General features: G+C 37.1%; 1 long non-coding RNA gene across 1 annotated transcript in view; it reads right to left on the minus strand.

Annotated features, from left to right (window-relative positions):
• Positions 1–26,181, minus strand: part of LOC141278354 (uncharacterized) — a 411,822-nt gene that overhangs the window by 142,226 nt on the left and 243,415 nt on the right. Inside the window, exon 6 of the long non-coding RNA XR_012330939.1 lies at positions 8,985–9,054. This is a non-coding gene — a long non-coding RNA (uncharacterized lncRNA). The remainder of the gene's footprint in view (positions 1–8,984; positions 9,055–26,181) is intronic.

The following is a 26,181-nucleotide window of genomic DNA, read 5'->3' on the forward strand; positions in this document are numbered from 1 at the left end:
GGTAATTCAGGGACTCCTTCAATCTTATGGCTCCACCATCTCTAGGAGCTTGAGATGCATCCAGCAATAAGATGGAGGATGAACAAGAGTATGGAGAAGACATGCCCAATTTTGTTAATCAACTTAGTCCAGAATTAAAACACATCACTACAGCTCATATTCCATTGGTAAGAACTAGTCATATGGTCCCATCTAGATGCAGGGAATTGTAGCTTCTAGCTAACCAGCCACATGCCAGCACAGCCATATAGTATGGATGGAATAAGTAAGAATGTTCGGTGGGCAGCTACTGATTGCTGTTTGGATAGTAGACAGTACACTGTTTACAGACAGTAGACAAAGTCTCCAGTAAGCTGATTTCTAAGATTCAAAAAGCTATGGAACATCTTATCAACAAAACTGGCAGCAAAATGAACAATTCAGGCACTCAGCTATTTTTTCTGTAGTGAAGACAAAACAAAACATCAAAAACACAGAAATGGAAACCTGCTGACCTATTTTCTTTTTTATGGTTCTGTTTCTGTTTTCTGTTTCTTACTGCTCACGTTGTTTTTTGAAATCATGTGGAAATACAGCCTCAGGCTGGGTTAGTATAAGAGCTACAACAGAGTTTTGTGACTTCCCTCTCAGATCTTAATTTCTCTTATTATTTTTAATATTTTTAAATGTTAACCCCAAAATAAATTATATTAGTTAGCATATATAATCACAATGTCTATGCGCTATCCCATATTTACTATGTTCTATCTCATCAAGAAGATGCTAATTAACGGTTTGGTATGTTTAACACAGCAGTATGCTATTTAACATCTTCATAAAACATGAAGGCTAAAGGTTACAACACTATTTTACAGACTGAAACACAAAAACAGGTGGTAATCACCACAATATTTTGTTCTGAGGTTAAAATACTGGCAAATTAAATAATCTATCAGCAGATGTTGCATTATATTAATTCCTTCAGTTTTAGATGTAAACGAAGTCTAAACTCATAAAAATAGTGTGCAAACTAAGAGAATATGGAGACGTGCACAGAACACTGATCTGACGTATGCAATACTTCTTCCCTGAGAAGATTCTCAATAAAATTCTCAAAATTTTATTTTGGTCAAGAATTCATAGCAAGTTACCACTAGTGATTTCTCAAAGCCACATTTATTAAAGGCTAGTATAATCTGATTTTTAAATAACTTTTCACAATTTTTTCTCAACTGATAAAATCACCCCTTCCCATTTGCCACTATTATTCATTCAACAAAATCATTATTTTGTCATTTATCTACTTATTCATTCAATTAATTATTTTAATTTTTACCAAGCCTCTGATATGTAAACAGACTATTCTGCTAGGTGCTAACTGGGCGTATATATACTTTTTGCCCTAAAAGAACTTGCAACTGATTCTTTTCATATCAGAACTATTTATACTACAACTGAATAATCATATATAACAAGACACCAGTGATGTTTCAGAGACATATATGCTAAATGTTGAGTAAATTAAAGAGATAATTATGCTATGTGTTCTGAGAATGAAATTTTTTACAGTGGGGAGTAGTAACCAGAGACACCTTCTTGGAGGTAGTATGGTTTAAAGACCTTGGAGAATGCATATGAGTTGAATAGTAAAAGAATGAGCTAGGGAATTCCAAAGAGGAAAACAATGTGAAAGGAACACAGAGAAGGAGGCCTGAGTATAACTTGGAAAGGGAAAAATCAGTAGAGTATTATGGCTGGAGAGTGGAAGGTTCAAGGAGCGAAAAGGGAGATTTGGGAGCTGATAGAATAACCACCCAATTTATCTTGACAAGGAGAACAAATGATTTCTAAGATGTCAATGATGAGGAGATCCACTGTGCACTATTGTGGTGAGGGATAAGTTTCCAGTAGAGAGAACAATACATGCAAAAGCCCAAAGAAAACAAAAAGTATTCATTACATAAGAAACTATTTACTCAATATGAATAAAAGGTAAAGTGTCTATGGAAAAGAAGAGAAGACAATGTTTGGGATTGAGACACATGAGTCTGGGGAGGTGAGTTATTTGGGCCATAATCAGGAGGTTATTTTTTTTTTAAGCTTTTTTTTTTTTTAATCTTTATTGGAGTATAATTACTTTACAATGGTGTGTTAGTTTCTGCTTTATAACAAAGTGAATCAGTTACACATATACATATGTTCCCATATCTCTTCCCTCTTGTGTCTCCCTCCCTCCCACCCTCCCTATCCCACCCCTCTAGGTGGTCACAAAGCACCAAGCTGATCTCCCTGTGCTATGCGGCTGCTTCCCACTAGCTATCTATTTTACCTTTGGTAGTGTATATATGTCCATGCCACTCTCTCGCTTTGTCACAGCTTACCCTTCCCCTCCCCATATCCTCAAGTCCATTCTCTAGTAGGTCTGTGTCTTTATTCCTGTCTTGCCCCTAGGTTCTTCATGACATTTTTTGTTTTTCTTAGATTCCATATATATGTGTTAGCATACGGTATTTGTCTTTCTCTTTCTGACTTACTTCACTCTGTATGACAGACTCTAGGTCCATCCACCTCATTACAAATAGCTCAATTTCGTTTCTTTTTATGGCTGAGCAATATTCCATTGTATATATGTGCCACATCTTCTTTATCCATTCATCTGATGATGGACACTTAGGTTGTTTCCATCTCCTGGCTATTGTAAATAGAGCTGCAATGAACATTTTGGTGCATGACTCTTTTTGAACTATGGTTTTCTCAGGGTATATGCCCAGTAGTGGGATTGCTGGGTCATATGGTAGTTCTATTTGTAGTTTTTTAAGGAACCTCCATACTGTTCTCCATAGTGCCTGTGGAAACACAAAAGACCCCAAATAGCCAAAGCAATCTTGAGAGTGAAAAACAGAGCTGGAGGAATCAGGCTCCCTGACTTCAGACTATACTACAAAGCCACAGTAATCAAGACAGTATGGTACTGGCACAAAAACAGAAAGATAGATTAATGGAACAGGATAGAAAGCCCAGAGATAAACCCACGCACATATGGTCACCTTATCTTTGATAAAGGAGGCAGGAATGTACAGTGGAGAAAGGACAGCCTCTTCAATAAGTGGTGCTGGGAAAACTGGACAGGTACATGTAAAAGTATGAGATTAGATCAATCCCTAACACCATACACAAAAATAAGCTCAAAATGTATTAAAGACCTAAATGTAAGGCCAGAAACTATCAAACTCTTAGAGGAAAACATAGGCAGAACGCTCTATGACATAAATCACAGCAGGAGGTTATTTTTTATCATGTTAAAAAAGTTGGATTTTACTCTGCAAGCACTGGGAGACACTGAGAAGGGAGAACAAGGTCAGAGCTGGATGGAGAATGATGCTAAGCTGCAGCGGGCATGATTGATAAGAGAAAGGCACAACTGGAGGCAAGAGGTACTATTACTAAAAAGTTGGGGTGATTCAGATGATAAATAATGATGAAGTGGCATGGGAATGAAAAGAAGTCAATAGATGAGTGACACAGCAAAGAGAAAACTCAAAATTTCTATGCAAATAGATGATGGTAGGTCCATTTTAGGACCTTCATAGTTCATATATTTCTTCTTTTGGAGTCCATACCCAGTGTTGTATTAGGCATATTAAAATATACCCACAAACCCAATAAATATCATGAATAATTATAATAAATGAAATTGAAGTGTTCTAATTTTTATAATTTTGACTTTATTATAAGATAAATTATTCATTTTTCTTATGATTTGAATCTTATTGGGTTTGATTATACTTCACTATTTTAATATCTATATAAGAATTGCAATGAACTGCAGTTGTCTAGTTGTCATAAAACAATTTGTAAACAATTAAGCAGTTATTAATTTAAATTTTTCTGTTTGTATCTATGCGTATGTAGATTTTATACATTATTTCAATATTTTCAGAAGCCTTTCAAAGCTCTATGGCCCTAGGCACTGAACCTTACATGTAAAATTAGCTTCGATGATGGTGACCCTCACTGATTTACCAGGAACCATAATAGGAAGGACATGTATCATTCCAAGTGCCTCCAACCACATCCTTTTTATTTTCATGTACTAAAGTTCTAAATGAATTCTTTAAATTCACTAAACACTTCAGAGTGTTGTAGATCATGGGCTAACTTTGCCCACATTCTTGTGTGGATGTAACCCAATGGAAAAAAGAAGCAAAGTGAGAAATCTGCTTTCCACTCAGACCCCTCTCGTAAACACAGTCATTTGTGTTCTTAGGGAAGGAGGAAAAGAACACAGTGGCTGCTCTATCCCCAGCAAGCCCAGACTACTCAGCGGAGTTATTTCCAGTAATAAAAGGGCCCAGCATGTTGCAGAAGGGCAGGTGCTGGACTGACGTCAGCCATCCTTAGGGCCAGTCTTCAGCAGACACATATTCATCTGCCCATGAAAAGTGCACCCTATGAATCCTCACTACAACATGTCATGGCAACAACACTGATTTAGACTTTCTTCTTGACCAGTTGCCATTTCTATGGTAATGAGAATCATCTTCTTCCTCTGGCTGTTTGACAATTGCCAGCTAAGCCTTCTAGAGAAGTGAGCAGTAAGAAGGCAATGCACTTTACAACTATGCTACAGTAGTGAAGTGACCGTATGCCGAAGCTCTCAATTTTATAACAAATTAAAACAAAAAGTGAATTTTCTTGAAGAAGAAAATGCTCTTCAAAAATATTTTTTCAGTTACCAATATGTTATACAATGTGCTCAAAATCTAATTTACCACTGTGTCTAAGGCACATTAAATATCTTTGACCTGAGTAATTTGATATAAATCTATCATGCAGGCAATTGAGACTGATATTCAGATCTCACATATTTTTGCTCTGATCATCACTTTTCAGAGGAAAGTAAAGCAAGCTAGGAGAAGGGTTAGGAGGAGGCAAAGAAGAAAAAGCAGGAAAAAAAGAAACAGGAGATAAAAAAGAAAAAAAAATAAAAGGAGAAAGAAAAAAGTCAATAAAAATAATTTTCCCTCTTTTCTCTTCCACAAATGGTTAGTTCAAACATTTTTTAAAATGTTCCAATCTAATTATACCTACCCCAAATCAAGTTTTCTTCATGAGTATAAAAGTAATATCGGCCATTTAAGGAGATCAGTTCTTGTCTTCCTATTTTTAAAGAGCATCCAAAATTTCATTCCACATTATTTAATCCAATCCTGTACATATAAATTATGTCCACAGCACAATCTACCCTTAGCTCTAGCCAAAGCTAGTTTTTCTAGGAACCCACATACACCTGACACATCATCATCTCATTCTCTAAAAGACTAATCCATATTATCTGTTCTGAGAAAACTTTAGCGTCTAGAATTTGATCAGCCAATTTAGTCAGTATACAAACTAGCACAATAATAAACACTGCCTTGTTCTCACTTCACGTGTGTTCATTCATCTCCCGAGACTGGGAATTCTCTGTGAACATGAAACAAGCATTATGCTTTGAGTAATCGAAAACCCTGGACCCAATCTAGATGAATAGAAGATATTATATAAATGTGTACTAATTGATTTCTTTAGCCCTTTATCTAATTTTTGGTACACTGGTATTATCTAGGCTGCCTAAGCACGGCTGTTACCATGCAAGAAAGAAAAGGAATCAGATGGTAAGAAGTCACTTCTTTGTCCTGCTCTGAAACTAGCTTTCTCTCCAAGGACTTTTTTGCTTTTGTTCACTAAGAAAAATTAATCTGCTGAATAACTGCTAGTGCCCATTTAATTAATTTAGCCTAACTTAAACTATTTGTTGGAATACCTATGCAGTGTTTTGTGGAGTCCATTTTTTCCCCCAACACATTCTGTAAAGAGCCCTTGTGTAATTAGTAGAACCCTGAATTAAGTAGATACCTTCTCTATGAATTGTTATTCTACCCAGGACCAGAGCCATTTCTTGTTGGTTCAGTTACATTGCATGTATATACCAATTATTACAACAAGCTTCACCAGTACTTGTTAAATCTCCTCTACCTTCTATATTTGAGACCACCACTCAAGTTGACTTCCTTCATGAAGTTTTTCTGCAACAACTATTATCTCTTTTCTGAAGGTCTACAACCAGGAAGTTTGGTACCTTACTGTTTTTCTCATTATTTCATTAGCATTTCATCCTCAGATATGACAGAAGCTCCTTGAAAAAAAGGACTATATCTTTACTGTGTTACCTCCACAGATCTTCACTGAGCAGCTGTTTACTGAGAATACATCACATGCCAAACCCAGGTTAATATTTGAGGATATAGAGAGGATGCATTCAAATCCAAACTCTAGAGAAGCTCTCAATCAAGTGGAGGTGACAGATCTGTGAATTGATGAATTCAGGAAGATGTAATCAGTTCTACAGACGAAGAGTTGTGAAAATATAAAACATGGGCAATTAATTTTGCCCAGTGTGGTCATATTAATAGATACTTAATCTGGGTCCTAAAAAACAAATACAGTTTCTTAGGATAAAACTTAGAGAAGGGATCAGAAAGAGAAAATTCCAGGCAGAAGTAACAGCTGGATGCATGGAAAGATTTTCCTCAAAATTTAGCACAAAGTTAAGCAAATAGCAGGGGCTTCAATAACAGTTTCATTTTAATTGGTGAAGTTCCTTTATATTGACTGGTAAAATCTAGATTAATATTTTCAGTAGACAAAATTAGAAAAATAGAGCTTTTACTTTGTATTTAACGTGCTCCCTTAAATAAAAAAGACAATTCAGTTATAAAGAGAAACTTGTCAAATATTCACTTTGATGCATTTTGGTGATGTAAACCTACACATTATCCTAAGCTTTTAATATTCCCTACTGTTCTGTTCTAATTAACGTGAGCACTGTGTCTGAAGGACAAAGTTTAGTCTACAAAGGCACTGCCTGAAGTAACAGCATTCTCATCTTGGTTGGTTTCTCTTATGAAAATAAGGAAGGCTCACATCCAGGTGTGAAGGAGAGTACTTACCCAGTCATCTATTTAGGTATAAATACACCTCTTTGGTTCTAAATTCTAAATACCTTAGCATTGTCTCCTATGTTTTTGCCAAGTGTAGCTAAAAAATGAAGTTCACTAACACTGTGGAACCATATTTATATCCAATTAGACTCTAAATATCCTTAATGAATGCAAGACAGACACCAACCCACAATCACACACAGTCTTCTGTCAAATGGGAAAGAGGCAGGAAACTAGGAAATGGCCAACCATGACTCTGTGATCAAAAGACTCAAATGGCTCCCTGTCACTTTGTAAAATACCATCAGACTGGTTTTCATGCTCTATAGACCCTACATGCTCTGCTCCTACAGAATTCCCCTTCATCATGGCCTACCACTCTCTCACTCTCCCTCTGAACTTTAGATATATAAGCCTCCCTATTCATCTTCAAAAGTGTCAAATTTATTCCTATTCCTGAACACATTTATTTGTTGTTTCTTCAGCAAGAAGATCTCCATTCATTTTCGAAATTCATTCAAGAGTCTATTCAAGTGTTACGTCTAGAGAGGTTGTTCCTGACCATGCTATTTAAAATAGGCATCATCTACCTTTATCATACTCTAATAGTCTTTCTTGCTTATATCACTTCCTGAAATCATCTCCCTCACGTGCACACACGCACTACTTTAAATGCCTGTGTCTCTTCCAGAGAGGAAAGGCAGTTTGACTCTGTTGTTCACAACTATGGCTCCAGTTTCTTGAACAGTGCCTCACATGTAATAAATGCTCAATAAATATTTCCTATTTTTTGTTGGTGTTGGCTCATGTATACAGAGTGACATGAAAGAGGGAGAAATATTTTTTTGAGTATCCTTTCCCTTTTCAAATTTGCATCTGATCATCCAACATAGATTTTCAGCTCCATTTTGGCTACCTTCACTATGATGCTAGAAGAGAAAAAACCCCATCACATCTGATAAGCACTTGACATAGAAATATGTCAAGCCAATAGTAGATCTCTTCCAGATGAACACATCTAATTATTTATTCCACAGATACTTCTTGAGCTCGTAATAACTGATACTGAGACTGCTCCTAATAATTGAAAAACACAGATCCTGATCCTGCTGGCAAGGAGTTTAAAATCTAGCTAGAAAGAAACACAGCAATCCAATAAATGCACATATAATAATTTGATTATAATTATCAAATATATTATGAAGAACAAGGTGCTATGATGCCATATAATATAGAGAGTCCAATTTGGTGTGGTGAGGCAGTAAAGATTTTCTTGGGTATGCAGTATTTATGCTAAGACTTGAAGGATTAATATGAAATGACAAGGAAAAGTAAATTTTTAAAAAGGAAGGCTGCAATGGAAGGGGAAAACATTCTAGGAAGAGGGAAAGCTTAAGGACAGAGAAAATTTACTGAAGAATTTTAGGTAGGGTTGCCAGTATCGGCAAATAAAAATAAAGGATGCACAATTAAACCTGAACTTCAGATAAACTATAATTTTTTTCAATATAAGTATGTTTCATATGTTGTACAGGACATACAGTAAAAACAAAAACAAAACGTTGTTTATCTGGAATCAAATTTAACTGGGCATTGTAAATTTTATCTGAAAACCTATATTACAGGAATTTAAGAGATGGCCAGAATGCTTTGATCAGGTAGGAGACAGACTAAGGGTGGACACAGAAATTCTTCTTTTGCTTTTTACTTATTCACTTATGTATTATATAAATATCTTACATGTATTTAATGTGTCTTGCAGTCCTCAATGTACCTGCGGATATAGTGAAGCAAGATACATAGATGAATCCCTTATTACACTATCGATCAAAGACTTTGGTGAATATGTCTCTGTATTGTCAACCCCTAGCCCAATACTTGGCGCAGAGGTGACTTCCAGAAAGAGAAGTTCAGTAACTGAAAATATATTAATACAAAATGATGTTACTAAACAACCACTGGTTTTGGTTCCATGATAGACAGTTAGCATTTCACTTACACATAGAAACACTTAAAATTTACCTCAGTTGGTTCTTAGTGCTCATCTCACTGTGCTCATCTCATCTGTGTTCTCATCTATGTTCTATCTCAGCTGTAATGAAAGATGAGAATGGAAAGGACTTAAGCATACGGTGCACCTTGGACTCTCCACTTTGGCTTCAAACACAGCAATACCTCAAAGATGACTGATTGTGTCCATGGGTGTTTACTGTCATATCATAATTTAGTCAGTTTCTTTAATTTACTAGTAAATTTTAGTAAATATTCATCTAAGGTAGTGAACACATACACATGGTCATTAAAATAAAAATATCATTGAAATACTCTCCCGAAACCATCATCTAAGCATTTTGATTTTGTTTAGTGGCTCTCATTCAGTGGGCACTTGGCAATTTCTGGAGACAGTTTTGACTGTCATGGCTGTGCATTTGGGGGAGGCAGTTACTGGCATCTAGTGGATAGAGGCCAGGGATGCTGGTAAACATCTTAAAGTGCGTAAGATAAACCTTCCACAATAAAGAACTGTCCAAAATGTCATTAGTGTCACTAATAAGAAACCCTGATATAAATTAGTAGATAGCTTGGTTTGAAACATATATTTTAATTCATAGCAATCCAATTTTGTCAAATACAAATACAATGGCATGAGAGAAAATAGTACATGATTGTTATAATGGGAGTTTTCCATTCTGGACTACTTATTACATGGTAGACCACTGTGCACATTTAAACTTCACAAAAATACACTGAAGTCAATTGTATTCATTGCCACTTTACATTTTAGGAAACTAAGACTTGAAATGATTAGCTAACTTGCTGATAATTGAACCTAGGTATTCTGAGGCCAAAACCTACATGCATATCCCTTCTCACGTAGTCCTTCTCCATTGAATGCATTCAATGGAATGATCACAGTAGATAATTGATTCCATAGCTCAAAATGTTTTCAACTGAAATGGTAGCAAACTCTTCCTGCCTGATTACTGCCAACATTTCAAACTGATATACGCTTTTTTTCTACCGATAATTATGAGAGCATACCTACTCTTCATAATTGTAACTATATATTCCCTTTATTGAACACCATCTGCTCTGTTTTGAGTTGAATCAGTCAACTTGTTTATTTTTAGGGGTTTACAGCTGTTGAAGAATCCCTCCCCCCCTCCCCCCACCCACACCCACGCCTTAATTAAAGGTTTCTTTCTCTGCCTCCATTCTCCAGAAAGGGAATATCTTAATTTGTTTTTAACAACTGTCTTCAGCCTCAGTGTCAGTTAAGTAACCATATCATCTTCATACTTAAATACCTGTGTTTTCTTTTGGCTTTTAATCCTTTGCTCTATGTTTAAATTTAACTCCAAATGTAAATGGGATTATGCAAGCCTAATAGACCCTAACAATCATCCCATGAGTTCCACAGGTGATTTGCTTCCTAATTACCACTTAAAATAATACATACCTGGCTATTTTTATGCTTATATATTCATTATTGCTATATGCTGTTAAATAAAAACAGATGCACAGAAAGGGGTAAAATTGTATCTGCAAATCACTGCAGTAAATTGGATGTTTATTCACAGAAACATCTAATTGATAATCACTTGTTGGCAAGACTGGACAAGTTTCAAAGTAACTCCAAAGGAGATTCAAGCATACTGTTAAAAAGAAAGTCTCCACAGAGTACAGCAAAACACATTTGTGTTTGTTGAAGAAACTACTATGCCCCCATCACAAAATGAGTTCTAATTTTGAGGTTGAGATTTCATTCATTCACTGTGATGTTAACTGCAAGACAGGAATTACTTAGTTTCGATGAAAGAAGAGAGAATGTTGCTTCTGATCAAGCAAATTTTAAAGAAAACACAGTCAGTTCCAGTTTGTCATTTGGGTATTCTCCATTTCTTTCAGAATCTTACCTTAACACTTTCATATATTACTGATGCAAATGGAAATTGGTTTGATCTTTTTGGAGAGAAATTTACAAACAAGAATGTTGTTCTTTAGAATTCTTGTTTGAGGCATTAGAAACTGACTAGCCAACTGGAGCAGATAGGACTTCATTAGCAGGATACCTCAGAGTTCTTAGAACTGAAGGGAGCAGGTTCAGACAGAGGTAGAAAAACACTGGGAGGAAGTACATGAAGCATGAGCTAATGGATAACTCTTAGGGAGGCTGAAATGAAATGAACCAGGTCAAAGTATTTTTAGTTTTTTTGACTATACTCTTCATTTTCAAAGAGGTAGCATTTGATTGACCTGCCCTGAGTCACATGTCCATTATTTTTCTAAGCCAGAGCAAGAAACCTTAACCAACGTTTTCACAAGAATGTATTCCAAAGGAAAAGGTTGTTGCCAATAAATAAACAGATAAACAAACAGACCCATCACTTATATCAAAAGGTTTTAAAATAAGTATTCCTTTTGATCAAGAAATGGACCTCTGGGTCATAACCTGGGGAAATAGTCAAAGATGTTTTCAAGATTTACATCTAGTAGTTAATTTTATGAGAAAGCTGAAAAATTCCATACAAAATATGAAATTAAAAAAACAGGCTAAGGGTCTGAAAGTTAAAAGTATAATTCAATTTTTGTTTAGTTGACAATGTACTGATGAGAAAGTACCATATGAAAATTAAGTAATTTTATTGTATACATTTTTTCTTTTCAAATCTTTATATATATTTTCAAGCTTTACTGAAATATAATTGACACATTATATTGTCACTGTATAATTAGGTATACACATATAATTATGAAATGATTACCACAAGGTTACTTAGCACTTGCAATGCCTCACATAATTTTTTGTTGTGTGTGGTCAGAACATTTAAGATTTACTTTCTTAGTAAATTTCAAATACAGTACTGTTAACTATAGTCACCATGCTACACCTTAGATCTGCAGAACTTTTCATCTTATTACTGGATGTTTATACCCTTTGTTTGTCCCAACATCTCTCCAGTTTTCTCACCCCTCCCCCCAAGACATGGCAACCACCATTCTACTCTGTTTCTATGAATTCAGCTCTTTTTTTGGCTTCTACATGTAAGCGAGATCATACAGTATTTGTCTTTCTCTGTATAACCTACTTTACTTACTACAGTGCACTCAAGGTCCATGCATGTTGTTGTAAAAGGCAGAAGTTCCTTCATTTTTATGGCTGAATAATATTTCATTGTATGCATATACCACATCTTCTTCACCCACTGATGGATACTTAGGTGGTTTTCATGTCTTGGTTATTGTGAATAATGTTGCGATGAACATGGGAGTGTAGATATCTCTTCAAGAGGGTGGTGATTTCATTTATTTGGATGTATACCCAGAAGTGAAATTTCTGGATTACATGTTAGTTCTATTTTTGGTTTTTTTTGAGGAACCTCCATATTGTCTGCCATAGTGTCTGCACCAATTTACATTCCCATCAACACTGTACAAGAGTTCCTTTTTCTCCACTCCTCACTGACATTTGTCATGGCTTGTCTTTTTGATAATAGCCATTTTTTAAAAACTTTTATTTATTTTTGGCTGTGTTGGGTCTTCGCTGCGGTGCGCAGGCTTCTCATTGCAGTGGCTTCTCTTGTTGCGGGGCACGGGCTCTAGGTGCGGGCTTCAGTAGTTGTGGCTCGCAGGCTCTAGAGCGCAGGCTCAGTAGTTGCGGTGCACGGGCTTAGTTACTCTGCGGCATGTGGGATATTCCCGGACCAGGGCTCGAACCCGTGTCCCCTGCCTTGGCAGGTGATTCTTAACCACTGCACCACCAGGGAAGCCCCAGTCATTTTAACAAATACGAGGTGATGTTTCATTGTGGTTTTGGTTTGCATTTCTCTGATCATTAGTGATGCTGAACATCTTTTTATCTGTAGGTCTAGGTACATGTGATCTGGCTGGGAAGCTAAGCTCATGGAAAAACTGGCCTGGTGCTAGGTTGGACCCGGAGCTTGTTTCCAAATAACCTACCTGGAGCCTAGGTTTGGGGGGCTGCTTTGGTGCTGTGCTGGACTGAAATCTTAGGCTCATGGGACCCCACCAGGAACCTGGGCCATGCGAGGCACCATGAAAGCCAACCTAGTACTGCAGTAGACTGAGATCCTGGGACTGCAACAAGTCTGCGTGGTGTTGCCGTGGACCTGGTGTGGGATCCCCAATGAGGTCAGGTGCTTACTTCACTCTCCCCCATGGAGGAGGTGTCTCTCTCCATACTGGGCTGTCCAGGCTTGTGGGAGGGGTAACGGGGGTGATATGAAACTGTCTTTCCTACCTTCTTCAGTGCATCTTTTCCTATTTCTGTGCTCCATCTAGATGCTGTAATCTCTCACCTGGAACCCTTAGCTCTTATACGGGTATCTTCACGCATGGATAGTTGTCCAAATTGATGTTTCTGAGAGGGGATGAGCTCTACAAATTCTCATACTGCCATCTCGTTGATGTCATTCCTCTACCTATATTTTCTTCTTAGTTATGTATTTACATTTTAGCAATGGAACTTCCCTTTGTGATTGCAGGAGTCATACAGCATAATGCTAAGAATAATTATAATGTGAATAAAAAAGCATTTTGACTCTAATTTGAACTTCAAATTTATGAAATAGGATTATAGCAGCTCCCTCTATGGATGGAAAAGAAACCCAGTGAAATAAAAATGTTATTAGTGGTTATCTCCAGATAATATTTTGGAGAGTGGTTTTTAAATTTCTTGCAATACAAGTATTTTTCTTGTAATAAGAAAGGAAAGCAAGAAAGAGTAAAAATTCTTATGTAAGCTCAGGTGTTTATATAAATGCTTATGAGATCTTTTGCTAACTTTTTTATGAGGGAAAGTCAATTTATAGCCAAATTATTAGTGCAATCTGTCCAGATTCCTTAAATGTCTTCATTTATACATCTCATCTTATAGCCTACTGAAAACAAAAGAAGTAATAAACTCAGTGGCTGAGAGCAGAGGCTTTAAAGCCAGTTAGATCTGTACCTGAATCTTACTTGTTCCACTTATTACCCAACTTGCTTCAATGTTCTGACCTCAGTATCCACATCTATAAAACAGTGATAATAATTTCTCTTAAGATCATTATGGGAATGAAAATCTATATGGACGTTATATCTACTTTACATTCACTGTAGGAATATAAAGTTTACAGAAAATAATTTGTTAGAAAATTAATTTAAAGAAAAATATTAAACTATTTAAAATTTTCATTTTATACAGATATATGTAAAATCATGAAAGTAGAATGCAAGTAGCTGAAATGGGAGAACAGTGGTCTAAAATGATGAATAGAAGTTTGAGGAAGCTCTGGCTCATGTAACATCCAACATGCATTACAACAGTGGTCCCCCACATTTTTGGCAGCAGGAACTGGTTTTGTGGAAGACAAGTTTTCATGGACAGTAGCATGGGGGAGCGTTGGGGGAGAGATGTTTCAGGCGGTAATGCAAGCGATGGGGAGCGGCAGACAAAGCTTTGCTCACTTGCCGGCCACTCATCTCCTGATGTGAAGCCTGGTTCCTAAAAGGGTGTGGACCAGTACAGGTCCATGGTCCAGGGGTTGGGGGCCCCTGCATTACAAGGTGCTATGTTTCCGGAAAAATCACGCCCTTGTTCAACTGCTGGCGAGTAGTAATAGGATGTCTTATTCTGGGAAGCCACCATCTAACACAGAGGTTATTATGTTATGATCCATGGATGCCCCTAGTGGTCTGTGAGATCATATACACACTTTAAATGTCTTAATAGGCATGTCTTTCTTGGCACGAGAATCAATAGCCTTCATGAACATTTCCAAAAGAAATGAGACCCTTAAAATATTAAGAAGCACAGAATTAAAATCTCCAATATTAATCACTGCCAATGTCCCTTATGTTGTCAACTTCTTTATTTGCTGCTCTTATCTGTTTTTCCCAAGTGTTGCAAATATGAGCTAGCTGCATGAAAGACCACTAGAAATTAGTAGGAACAAGCCATGTACGTTCCCTCTTTTTCTCATCCTTGGTAATGAGCAAACCCATCTGTGGTCGGGATGAAAAATAAAATTGAATTGGCTAGGGTGAGAACACACGAATAATAATTTAGTATAAAACACGTCTTATGCACTTGCTGCTGGAGATGTGGATAGGCATCCAGAAAATAGAATGGCGTATTTTAAAACATAAATGTTAGATGGTGGTACAGACTAGGATCAGAATACTGAAATGAATTCTTCCGTTATCCCCTGTCTTCATAATTCAAGCCTGAAGTCTGATCTCCATCATAAGCCTCATCTAATTCTTCTAGCCTTTACTAACATCACTTCTCTGAATTCCCATTCCTGGGATGATAGGTAGTTTTCTGGCCAACTCCAATCAGTTGTTTGGCTGCTTGGGAGGATTTGGAGGACCCATTAAGGCTCAGCTGGAAAGAGAAACTTGATGATGAGCAGTGTGTGCTGTGGGCTCTGACTGGAGATTGGCTGGCCTTAGGCTAGATCAGCACTAAGGAAACAACACAGGGCTTACAGCAGAAAAATACCAGAAGTATTTTAAAAACACTAATCAGGACCTGGTGAAATCCCAAAGTTCCACACTGAATTTACATCCAGCTAGGTATGAATATCAAGCAGGGTTATGATGACCTTGGTTACTTTTACCTTGGGCATGAAAGTATTAGCAACTGCGCTGCTTAGTTACCATCATCTTGAACCATAAACTTATAAGTCACTACAACCATAGAAATGATCAATCAGATAAATTTTGCTCAAATTCCATTATCCAGATGAGTATACATAAATAAAACTAGCTACCATTAGATTATAACAAGCAGTTCGAAGCTGTTACAACAGGTAGCATGGAAACGTTTTGGATGACAGTAGAGAAAACAGGCTTTTTCTCTCTGCCATTTGAAGTAAATGACAAGTACTATGCTTATTCTTCAAGTAACCTTGAAAGTGTGATAGTACTATTATTATTATCTTTATCTACAACTGAGAAAATATGTTCAAAAGATTGTGCCCAAAAGTAGATGACAGCTGAACCCAGGTCAATCTCTGCTATAGCCCATGCATTCAATCTCGACAGTATCTAACTTTAAAAGCCATTGTTAAATTATCCATACTCTCTGCAGATTCTCTTTGTGAATAAGAGGAGGTCAGCTAACAGCTGACCAGGGTAACTGTTAAATGCACATTCAGATATCTGATATAAGAGCAATGAAGAGGGGAGTCCATTTTTCAGCAGGAAAAAACACAGAAATATATACCCTCTAGTTTCTTAACTAAAACAATCCTGATAGGGAGGAAATATGGTCCCCTTCTCTTGTTATTATGTATGGCAAACTCAAATATAAAATGGTATAATGGAATATTACTTAAGAGCATTGGGTTGGGAGCCAGGGTTCATATCTTTGGCCTGTAATACTTACACAGTGTGTGAAATTAAAAAATCTGTTGTTTAGTTCCTGCATCTGACGAAATATAGATGTAATGAATTGTTATAATCATTTCACATAACCAGACTCTCTCAGATTGTTGTGAGAATTAAAATAATACCTAACATGGAGTAAGCATCACTGAAGTGTTAACTATGATCATAGTTATTATAATAGTAATTACTCATATTCCAGTCCAACCTAAAGTACCAAAAATTCAGTTCTGTTTCAATACTTCAGGCAGTTCTTTTTAGAATCCTCTACCATGTGCACTTGCTTATGACTAAAAACCCTAACATTAAAAAACATCCTTTCTCACATAAAGCACTTAAGATAAAGTGATAAGCAAAAGAGATGCCTCCCTGCCCTCATAAAATTTTCAGCTGCTCAGAGAATGTAGGAACTGAGATAAATAAATACTTTGGAGTATTATGAATGTTTTGGAAGACAAAATACAGCTGTGATGGAGAGTATAATTGGGGTATTGGGGGTCAGGAAAGGCTCCCTGAGGAGGTGGGATTTAAGTTGAAACCTGGAAGATGAGGAAACTAAGTGAGAAGTGACTCAAACAGAAAAAAAGGCATGTGTGCAAAGCTAGGAGGAAGAGAGAATGCGAGCTAAGCATTCATTATGGCTAGAGAGGACAGAGAAGGAGAATGAAGTAGGGAATGTAAAAACGGACAAAAGGTGAAAACTACAGACCTTGTTTGGCATTTTAGGAAGGAGGGATTACATTATGAGGGTCATGAAAAGTCACTGAAGAGTTTTAAGCAAGGGAGTGACAATCCATTTGTTACCAATAGAAAGCTAGAATTTAGCCTATGCTCATTATCACAGATCCAAAAGGAACTGAAAGGAATTTAAATGTTTACTTAAGTCTCTCTAAAAAAAAAAAAATGCTGATGGGAGATTAAATCGAATAGAGTCCATAAGATCCCAGCATTCGGTTTTACCATCTATCTTTCCTAAATCAAAGGCATTCCAGCATAACTGCTACTTTTTCCTTTTCTCATGCCCTTTTCAAAATTGCTCCCATATCTCCATTTTCAGAACCACTCCAGGCTTTCTCTCTGTCCCTCTCCTTTCATTCTACAGATCCTTTTCAAGATGAGCCTGGAGGTACATAGACCAAATCCCCCTTCATGGAAGTGCTTGCCGACAAGTTGGGGGAGGGTAGTCAGCAGGCAGTCTTCAGCTGCAGGCTCTTTCGGGGGACTCCTCAGCTTTAGAGAGCAATCTCTTCTTCCCAGCTCTCACCTTTCCCAGGGCAGCTCACATCTGGTGTTTGAGAGAAGTGGGGATATAAAAGACCTGCCCCAGACACTTCATCCCAAAGTGGGATAACTCTGTCCATATATACCCTAGAGATTCATCCCAGTGGGGTTCCTTGAGGCCTTGTCAGACCTGCATGGAATTAGTTTTCTCCCTTTGCCCCATCCTGCTTTCTCCCCTTTCCTTTCCTCTCACACTAGACATGGAATCTAGAGAACACAGTCTGCAAGACTTTGTGTGTCTATTTTCCTCTTCAGGAGAAAGCTCTGTCAATTCACATAGAAATGAACCCAGTTTTCCAAACTGAATTTCCTTTATTTCTCTCTGCACATTGCTCTGATCAAAAAGAAGAAAGTCTTGTAACTTGAGCAACAAAAAACACCTCTCTCATAAGTTCATGGAGTTAACTTATACAGGGCAGTTAGAAAGGTATAGTGATCCTGTGAATTTTCATATATTAATTTTTTGGTTCATGTCACTCTGAGAATCTGTGAACGGTTTCTTCCACGATGCTGTTCTCAGTCACTGAGGTTTCTGGAGCTGGCAGAAAGGCATCAAATCTACTACACTCTGCATCAGAAAGACTGCATGTTGTCTGCCCATGGAGGCAAATGTACTTTTGTCCTCATGAGTCTTGGGCATTTGTGATGCACTATCATAGAAATGAGAGATGAAAATGGAGAGAGTTGAGAGGAGAAAGAGAAGGACACTGCGAGGTCAATCCACATAACCAGGAATGGGAGGTGGGTGGGGCCGGTATGTTTATTGTTTGGTGAAATTGCTGGGTGGCGGAAGATGTCAGTGGTGAATAAAAGGAACAGAGTTAGTCTGAGTATGAGGGAGTTGGGAAGAAAGAATGGAATGTTTGAGAAATATTGCTGGGAGTTATGAACTGAATTTCCTTTTATGTGTATTGAGAGGTAGGAAAGAGATTGTGGTTTCTTTGTATATTGGTTTTTTGTGTTTGGACTAGAAGAGACCACCGGTATCAGGATTACCTGGACAGCATTAAACTTGATTCTATGGCCTCAGCTCTACAATTAATGGATGGAATTTGGAGCTAGATCTCCAATATCTTCACTTTTAACAAACATCCTAGGTATTTCTAGGGCACATGATCTACACATCACAATACCCGAAGCACTGCCCTAGTCTAGAAGTCAATCTTCAAATAGGGGAAGTTGCCCCTGAGGATACACAGACTTGTAGGGGATATACAGGCATGTATGATTTTGAGAAAATACATACCCAGATTCTCAACTTCTGAATGTGGACCTTTGGTAAAGGTGATCTTTCTGAAAAGGTCTGTTGACTATCACTTTTCCATAACTACCTCTGTGTTAAGTGTTTCTCCCTCTGAGGTGGGAGAGCTGAGTTCAGGACATTGGTTCACCAGAGATCTCCTGGCTGCACGTAATATCAAATGGCGAAATCTCTCCCAGAATTCTTCATCTCAACGCTAAGACCCAGCTCCACTCAATGACCAGCAAGCTACAGCACTAGACACTCTATGCCAAACAACTAGCAAGACAGGAGCACAACCCCACCCATTAGCAGAGAGGCTGCCTAAAATCATAAAAAGGTCACAGACACCCCAAAACACACCAGCGGACGTGGTCCTGCCCACCAGAAAGACAAGAACCAGCCTCATCCACCAGAACACAGGCACCAGTCCCCTCAACAGGAAGCCTACACAAGCCACTGAACCAATCGTACCCACTGGGAGCAGACACCAAAAACAATGGGAAATACGAACCTGAAGCCTGTGAAACAGAAACCCCAAACACAGTAAATTAAGCAAAATGAGAAGACAGAAAAATACAAAGCAGATGAAGGAACAAGGTAAAAATCCACCTGAACAAACAAATGAAGAGGAAATAGGCAGTCTACCTGAAAAAGAATTCAGAGTAATGATAGTAAAGGTAATCCAAAATCTTGGAAATAGAATGGAGAAAATACAAGAAACTTTAAACAAGGACCTAGAAGAACTGAAGAGCAAACAAACAAGGATGGACAACACAATAAATGAAATTAAAAATAGCAGAATAACTGAGGAAGAAGAACGGATACGTGACCTGGAAGATTAAATAGTATAAATAAGTACCACACAGCAGAATAAACAAAAAAGAATGTAAAGAAATGAGGAAAATCTCAGAGACCTCTGAGACAACATTAGATGCACCAACATTCGAATTACAGGGGTCCCAGAAAAAAAAAGGGACTGAGAAAATATGTGAAGAGATTATAGTTGAAAATTTCCCTAATATGGGTTAAGAAATAGTCAATAAAGTCCAGGAAGTGCAGAGAGTTACATACAGGATAAATCCAAGGAGAAACATGCCAAGACACATATTAATCAAACTATCAAAAATTAAATACAAAGAAAAAAATATTAAAAGCAGCAAGGGAAAAGCAACAATTAACATACAAGGGAATCCCCATAAGGTTAACAGCTGATCTTTCAGCAGAAACTCTGCAAGCCAGAAGGGACTGGCAGGACATATTTAAAGTGATGAAAGGCAAAAACCTACAACCAAGATTACTCTACCCAGCAAGGATCTCTTTTAGATTCAATGGAGAAATTAAAACCTTTACAGAAAAGCAAAAGCAAAGAGAATTCAGTACCACAAAACCAGCTCTACAACAAATGCTAAAAGAACTTCTCTAGGCAGGAAACACAAGAGAAGGAAAAGACCTACAATAACAAACCCCAAAAAATTAAGAAAATGGGAATAGGAACATACATATCGATAATTACCTTAAATGTAAATGGATTAAATGCTCAAACCAAAAGACACAGACTGGCTGAATGGATACAAAAACAAGACCCGTATACATGCTGTCTACAACAGACCCACTTCAGACCTAGGGATACATACAAACTGAAAGTGAGGTGATGGAAAAAGATATTCCATGCAAATGGAAATCAAAAGAAAGCTGGAGTAGCAATTCTCATATCAGACAAAATAGACTTTAAAATAAAGACTATTACAAGAGACAAAGAAGGACACTACATAATGATCAAGGGATCGATCCAAGAAGAAGATATAACAATTGTAAATATTTATTCACCCAACATAGGAGCACCCCAATACATAAGGCAAATGCTAACAGCCATAAAAGGGGAAATGGACAGTAACACAATCCCAGTAGGGGACTTTAACACCCCACTATCACCAATGGACAGATCATCCAAAATGAAAATAAGTATGGAAACACAAACTTTAAATGACACATAAACAAGATGGACTTAACTGATATTTATAGCACATTCCATCCAAAAACAGCAGATTACACTTTCTTCTCAACTGCTCATGGAACATTCTCCAGGATAGATCATATCTTGGGTCACAAATCAAGCCTTGGTAAATTTAAGAAAACTGAAATCATATCAAGTATCTTTTCTGAGCACAACGCTATGAGATTAGACATCAATTACAGGAAAAAATCTGTAAAAATCAGCAACACATGGAGGCTAAACAATACACAAGTAAATACCAAGAGATCACTGAAGAAATCAGAGGAAATCAAAAAATACCAAGAAACAAACGACAATGAAAACACGACGACCCAAAACCTATGGGATGCAGCAAAACCAGTTCTAAGAGGGAAGATTATAGCAATACAATCCTACCTCAAGAAAGAAGAGAAATCTCAGATAAACAACCTAACCGTAAACCTAAGGCAACTAGAGAAAGAAGAACAAAAAATCCCCTGAAGTTAGGAGAAATCATAAAGATCAGATCAGAAATAATGAAAAGGAAATGAAGGAAACGATAGCAAAAATCAATAAAAATAAAAGCTGGTTCTTTGAAAAGATAAACAAAATTGAAAACCTTTAGCCAGACTCATCAAGAAAAAAAGGAAGACTCAAATCAATAGAATTAGAAATGAAAAAGGAGAAGTACCAACTGACACTGCAGAAATACATAGGATCATGAGAGATTACGACAAGCAAGTATATGCCAATAAAATGGACAACCTGGAAGAAATGGACAAATTCTGAGAAAACCACAACCTTCTGAGACTGAACCAGGAAGAAACAGAAAATATAAAGAGACCAATCACAAGCACTGAAATTGTAACTGATTAAAAATCTTCCAACAAACAAAAGCCCAGGACCAGATGGCTTCACAGGCGAATTCTATCAAACATTTAGAGAAGAGCTAACACCTATCCTTCTCAAACTCTTCCAAAATATAGCAGAGGGAGAAACACTCCCAAACTCATTCTATGAGGCCACCATCACCCTGATACCAAAACCAGACAAAGATGTCAGCAAAAAAGAAAACTACAAGCCAATATCACTGAGGAACATAGATGTAAAAATCCTCAACAAAATACTAGCAAAAGGAATCCAACAGCACATTAAAAGGATCATACACCATGATCAAGTGGGGTTTATCCCAGGAATGCAAGGATTCCTCAATATATGCACATCAATCAATGTGATAAATCACAGTAACAAACTGAAGGAGAAAAACCATATGATCATCTCAATAGGTGCAGAAAAAGTTTTTGACAAAATTCAACACCCATTTATGATAAAAACCCTCCAAAAGTAGGCACAGAGGGAACTTTCCTCAACATAATAAAGGCCATATATGACAAACGCACAGCCAACATTGTCCTCAGTGGTGAAAAACTGAAACCATTTCCAGTAAGATCAGGAACAAGACAAGGTTGCCCACTCTCACCACTATTATTCAACATAGTTTTGGAAGTTTTAGCCACAGCAATCAGAGAAGAAAAATAAATAAAAGGTATCCAAATCAGAAAAGAAGAAGTAAAACTGTCACTGTTTGCAGATGACATGACACTATACATAGAGAATCCCAAAGATGCTACCAGAAAACTACTAGAGCTAATCAATGAATTTGGTACAGTAGCAGGATACCAAATTAATGCACAGACATCTCTTGCATTCCTATACACTAATGATGAAAAATCTGAAAGAGAAATTAAGGAAACACTCCCGTTTACCACTGCAACAAAAAGAATAAAATACCTAGGAATAAACCTACCTAAGGAGACAAAAGAACTGTATGTGGGAAACTATAAGACAGTGATAAAAGAAATTAAAGATGATACAAACAGATGGAGAGATACACCATGTTCTTGTATTGGAAGAATTAACATTGTGAAAATGACTATACTACCCAAAGCAATCTACAGATTCAATGCAATCCCTATCAAACTACCAATGGCATTTTTCACAGAACTAGAACAAAAAAATTCACAATTTGTATGGAAACACAAAAGACCTCGAATAGCCAAAGCAATATTGAGAAAGAAAAACAGAGCTGGAGGAATCAGGCTCCCTGACTTCAGATTATACTACAAAGCTACAGTAATCAATACAGTACGGTACGGCAGAAAAAGAGAAACACAGATCAGTGGAACAAGATAGAAAGCCCAGAGGTAAACCCACACACCTATGGTCACTTTATTTTCGATAATGGAGGCACGAATATACAATGGAGAAAAGACAGCCTCTTCAAGAAGTGGTGTTGCAAAAACTGGAGAGCTACATGTAAAAGAATGAAATGAGAACACTCCCTAACACCATACACAAAAATAAACTCAAAATGGATTAAAGACTTAAATGTAAGGCCAGACACTATAAAACTTTTAAAGGAAAACAGGCAGAACACTCTTTGACATAAATCACAGCAAGATCCTTTGTGACCCATCTCCTAGAGAAATGGAAATAAAAACAAAAATAAACAAATGGGACCTAATGAAACTTAAAAGATTTTGCACAGCAAAGGAAACCAAAAGACGAAAAGAAAACCCTGAGAATGGGAGAAAATATTTGCAAATGAAGCAACTGATAAAGGGTTAATAACCAAAATATACAAGCAGCTCATACAGCTCAATATCAAAAAAACAAACAACCCAATCCAAAAATGGGCAGAAGACCTAAATAGACATTTCTCCAAAGAAGATATACAGATTGCCAACAAATACATGAAAGGATGCCCAACATCGCTAGTCATTATTGAAATGCAAATCAAAACTACAATGAGGCATCACCTCACACCAGTCAGAATGGCCATCATCAAAAAATCTATAAACAATAAATGCTGGAGAGGGTGTGGAGAAAAGAGATCACTCTTGCCCTGTTGGTGGGAATGTAAATTGATATAGCCACTATGGAGAACAGTATGGAGGTTCCTTAAAAAACTACAAATAGAACTACCATATGACCCAGCAATACCACTACTGGGCATATACCCTGAGAAAACCATCATTCAAAAAGTGTCATGTACCAAAATATTCATTGCAGCCAGGACATAGCAGCAATCTAAGTGTCCATTGGCAGATGAATGGATAAAGATGATGTGGCACATATATACAATGGAATATTACTCAGCCATAAAAAGAAATGAAATTGAGTTATTTGTAGTGAGGTGGATGGACCTAGAGACTGTCATACAGAATGAAGTAAGTCAGAAAGAGAAAAACAAATACGTATGCTAACACATATATATGGACTCTAAAAAAAAAAGAAAAAAAAGGTTCCAAAGATCCCAGGGGCAGGACAGGAATAAAGACGCAGACATAGAGAATGGACTTGAGGACACGGGGAGGGGGAAGGGTAAGCTGGGACGAAGTGAGAGAGTGGCATGGACATATATACACTACCAGATGTAAAACAGATAGCTAGTAGGAAGCAGCTGCATAGCACAGGGAGATCAGCTCAGCGCTATGTGACCACCTAGAGTGGTGGCATAGGGAGGGTGTGAGGGAGATGGAAGAGGGAGGAGATATGGGGATGTATGTATATGTATAGCTGATTCACTCTGTTGTATAGCAGAAACTAACACACCATTGTAAAGCAATTATACTGCAATAAAGACGTTAAAAATTTTAAAAAATAAAATGTTAAAAAAAATCTTAAACTTATATGTTAAGATTTAAATAATTTAAAGTTATTTTAGTAAATACATGTATATATGTGTGTATGTGCCTAGTCACATACATATCAATACTAGTAATTTTCCTCCATCATGCAATAGTCCAAGTTAAGCAGTCCAGACTAGCAAAACCATCTGCACACATTGATTTCTTGAAATCAAGTTTGCTCCAGCATCCCCTATGACTTTGCTACAGACCTTGGCCCAATCATATCAGCCCATAATCTACTGGCAAACACTGACCACTTAAGTGCAAGAAGGCTGGGAAGTGTAGTTGCTAGGTAAGTTGCTACATCCCAGGTACAAATTCAAGTCAATAGAAGAAAGACCAGATTTGAAAAGACATCTTGAAGCCGTTCCACATGAAGTGAATTTACTAATAAATTTTTATGGGATAATCATCACTTTACCCAGTGTATTTTAATACACTACTAAATTCTGTTTATTAGTGTTTTGCTTTTGTGTTTCTCAATATGTTATCTGACATTGCCATATAACTTTTCTCTATCATGCCATGCTTATCTAGTTTTCATATAAAGAATATTATAATTTCACAAATGAACTAGAATACTCCTTTGAATAGATTAATTTTTTAAAAGATGAAAATGATTTAGAAGATGATCACCTATAAAACCTCTGGACATAGACCTGATTTGTTTTTCAATATTCTTAAATTGTTTTTAAACAAATAATTCTATTGCTTTAATTAAAATGGGTCTACTTTGGGCTTTCTACTTCTGAAGTAAGTTTTGGTAAATTATAAAATTTTCTAGGAAATTAAGCATTTTGTTAAAATTTTAAATGCACTAGAATAACATTAGTTTTTGATCATATTTGCCTGTGATTCTTTTCATGTTTGTTTTAACAAAGACCCTGCAGCTGGCCTGCTCTACAGAACGAGTTGCTCTTCACCTTTGTCTGTAAGACTCAGTAAATGCAATGATGCCGCAAGTGTAGGTGACAACCGTGTATGCTCTATAGACCCTCTGGCAAGTTCTAATAAGAACAACACAGTACACACTGGTAGGTATTGAGGCAAAGTCATGAGTTCTGCAAATTTCTATTTTCCTTTTGCAAAAAAAAAAAGCTTCTGGTTTGCTCTTGGACTTTGATAGTGTGAACCTATAACTGTGGAACATCACGTGACTCTGCAATCTGAGCTGCCTATCATAATCAATAAGCCATAGGGCAGAAATTCACAGCAGCACTGTAACACCCAGTTGAAGTGGAATATTTAAAATGCAGTTTAATTAGGTCCTTAGGGCATGAGTAGTTGCATGGGCCTGTGGTTCAGATCTACTTGCCAATAGGGCTCTGGTTTAATATTTGTCAATAAGAGACACTCCCATGAGACCCACATGACAACAGAAAAGGGGGAGCCTCCTTCTCCAGCCATAAAGGTCAGATACACAGTCTTGTAGATATTCTCCAGTGAAGCACCCTCCTTAGAGCTGTACACAGTTGAGCTTATCAGTAGCAGTTTCATTTGACTCCTGAAACCCCACAGAAAATCTGTAATAATAGTAAAACATATTCAAAATAGTCTAGATGTTTTCAGGAGTTGATTATTTCCATTCTTATAATTGTTCTCATTAAATGCAGCTACAGGCACAACAACAGCTCACTG

This window comes from Tursiops truncatus, chromosome 3 (genome assembly GCF_011762595.2).
Source record: "Tursiops truncatus isolate mTurTru1 chromosome 3, mTurTru1.mat.Y, whole genome shotgun sequence".
Taxonomy (NCBI): domain Eukaryota; kingdom Metazoa; phylum Chordata; class Mammalia; order Artiodactyla; family Delphinidae; genus Tursiops; species Tursiops truncatus.